Here is a 3,443-nt window from a genome sequence, read left to right as displayed (position 1 = left end):
AATGGAAACTTTACTGTCTTAAATCCTGCCCTGAAGGGAATTTCTATTTGGAGAAGAGCATGTTCACTCTTCACTTTTTCTTGGACTCTCTTTAGAGATTGCTAAGTATGGTGAGGTCAGAACTCTAGAATCTGGTTTGTATCCAATCAACTTTGACCTTCTGAAGGCATTGGCTGCACTGCCAGCCAACATTTCATGGTATAAAGGTCAATTAAGATTACTCTTTATATTCCAAAGAATTTCAGGGGGGAAATTGAGAAGAAGGCAATGACAGTGTTTGAAAGCCAAAAATTAATTTGGTAGCAAATGTTCTGTGTATACCCCATTTTAGACCCCGTATCTGCCAGCGTCCAAGTCACACAATCCCTATAACAGGCCTTTCCTGTAAAACCATGCTCTCTGGCTCAGTGATGCAAGCTGGCTTCTGAGACGTGACCTGCTCTCCCCAGTTTGCTTCCAACAAAAAGCCCAGTTTTTAATTGAATTTTGGTGCTATCTTTGCACATATTATTCTAATCATCCTGCTGGGAGGGTTCTCTATGTAGAACAACCAGGAGGTTCATGCTAAGGCTTTGCTGCACAGATCCAAGGGATAAATTTGAGTTCATGTAGCTGACTTGCAAGCAAGCTTGCTAATAAAATTTAACTCTTAAAGATGACAGCTTGGTCCTGACAACTCTGATAGCCTTGGCACGCTGTGGTGGAAATACAATTATAGGATTGGACTGCTCTCAATTTGTTCCAGATAGAGAAAAAGAAGGAGAAAAAGATTTTTTTAATTAAAAACAAATCAGTGAGACTAATTTTAGGAGCTTCTTGCCAGTTTATTGTTTACCTCAACATTACCTTTTCATCTGCAGCATTGTGATCCTGGGTAGGTAGATCAATAAATTTCCTCCACTTCAGCAGGTACAGTCAACCAACCTCTTGGCCACAGGCACGAGCTGGCTGGAAAGACTCCTGTGTGCAATGCCAGTGAGGCCGTCACATGGGCTGCCAAAGCTCTCTGAGTACTGCATGGTGGTGCTCACAGTGATGCTTTTCAGCACAGTAGCTTATAAGAGCATTATGAGAACTCACTGTTGATTATAACCTAGTTATACAGGAAAAATAGAGGTCCTTTGATGGTGCTGTCCATGTAAGCCTCTGCCTGCCAATTTTCACCTGCTTGGCAGCTCTTCTGAGCTGCTGGAATGGCAGGAGGGACTGGTGTGCTTGCTTTGAACCAAGAGGCTGTGAGAGGGAGCGTGCATTCGCAACCCACCTCTGCCTGAAGGGCTGTGAACAACTGCACCTGGTCTTGGTTCCTGCCTGTCGAGCTCTCCCTCACAGTACATGTCAAGTATTAATTACTGCTCCTATGCTGCTTGCAAGGATCACTTACTGCACTGTGGAAAAAACCACCAAATATTATTCCAGCCTCCATCCGGGTGACTGGGCTGAGTTCCTCAGCAAAGCCCTGACTCCAAGCAGAGGCTGTGATTGTGGGGAGCAAGAAAAAACAGGAGGTGCTTTAAAGCAGCTGAATAGACACACAATGAACCTGCCTGACAAAGTACTGTTGAATTAATGCAACTTGATCCCTGAGGTAGCTATGGCGATGCATCATATTCATCATCCAGTAGAAAGGGGCCGGCAGGGAGCTGGGGGAACGGCATGGGCAGTGTGGATAATTGTGGAGGCCTGCTGGTAGATGGAAAACATCTGGTTTGTGTTTGAGTTAAGAAGGGATATTTAACTCTATTACCCAGATTTGTATCTGTCTATTACTTATTCAGATTTATTAGCATAGGCTCACAGCGTCAAGGTTATGCAAGGCTGAGACATCTTTGTGTGTTGGAAGCCACAGAAAGCTGATGTTTAAGGCAGTACAGTTACAACAAACACCTGCACATCGGTGCCTGCTGACGTAATTGTGGGTGATGTGTGTGTGATGCATGTGGAGTGTCTGAATAGGGAGGTATGTTTGCGTATGCCCATGGACAAGGTGATGTGTATGGAAAAGGGAATGTATCTTGGAGATGCCAACACTCTTCAGCATGAATACAAGACCAGCAGCTCAAAAATCATAGAATTTTAGGGGTTGGAATGGATGTTATAGATTATCTAGTCCCAGCCTCCCCTGCCCTGGGCAGGAACACCTCTCCACTAGACCAGATTGCCCAAGGCTTCATCCAACCTGGCTTTGAACATTGCCAGTGTTGGGGCATCCACTACCTCCCTGAGCAACCTGTTTTTCCTAATATCTAGCCTAAATTTCCCCTTGAAATTTAAGAGTGAGGGGGTTTTCCGTGACTTTGTTCAACACCAAGCTGTCCTCTGTCTCTGCTTTCCTTTTGAAGTGCTTTACCCCTTCTCACCACCTGCTTACAGTGCTATCCTCAGTATCCTCATGCCTTCTGCCTTGTCCTGTCCCACAGCCCATCCTTGTCCTACCTTTCTCCTCCAGTGCAACATCCTCACTTCTGCATCCAGATATTCAATCTCTCCTTTTACCCTTCTCAGTGTGTAAGACTGAGATGTGTGTGGAGACTTAAAAGTACTCAGTCCCATTGAAAACAGTCCCTCAAAGCATCTTAAAGGTGTCTGAGTTGAGGGGGAACTCCAGAAACGGGGCTGAAGCTGACTTGGCCTAGGTGACTCTATTGACAGACTTGGGACTTGTATTCACAAATTCAGGGCACCAAATTGCAGTGCACTGAGCCTCACTGTAACCATGGGACTATTCTTCTCCCACCTCTCTCCAGCTTCTAGCTTGAAAGTATTCACTCTGGGATCAAGAATTCTGCCAGGTTTCTTAGGTAATCATCCACACTGTAGGAATAGCAAAGAGTACAAGTAAATGGGTCACAAACCACCCCTAGGCTGAAATTGTTGCCCAGCATGCCCTATGAATTCCCATGAAGACTGAACACACAAACATGAGTGCCACTGATTTGTGGGATTGTCCTCACTGGTTAATCAGTGACGGTTTCAAAGATTGCTAGTAAGCCAGTCCCTGGCAGGTGTAAGGCTATATTTAACATTACTCAGTCCCAATTGTTATTTAAATGAAAATAGGGACTTTTTCCCCCCTTTCAATTCCATTCAGTTCCTTCAAGATATTTGCTATAATTCATCGTGTTTATAACTTCTGAAATTAACTTCCCTCCCAGAGAGTTCAATAAATAACACTTTTCCTGAATAGCTCATTCACAGTGCAAAAACACCTTCTTCCTCATATTTTTCACTTCATAGAATGAAACCATATGAGGTGGTTAAGATTTACACAGTCAGCTCTGGCAGTCTTTTAATATTTATTTGGGTTGCAAGATATAAATCAGTACTGGTCTTTGTCCAAGAACAAGTTATTCATTATCTTGCTACATGTGTGTTTCTGGGTCAAAATTTGATAAGGTGTGTTTAGCATTATTACATGGGGTAGGTAAGGTTTACATTGTTCG

Source organism: Acanthisitta chloris, unplaced genomic scaffold (assembly GCF_000695815.1).
Source record: "Acanthisitta chloris isolate BGI_N310 unplaced genomic scaffold, ASM69581v1 scaffold18354, whole genome shotgun sequence".
Lineage (NCBI taxonomy): Eukaryota > Metazoa > Chordata > Aves > Passeriformes > Acanthisittidae > Acanthisitta > Acanthisitta chloris.
The sequence above is the reverse complement of the archived record's forward strand: the minus strand, read 5'-3'. Positions refer to the sequence as shown.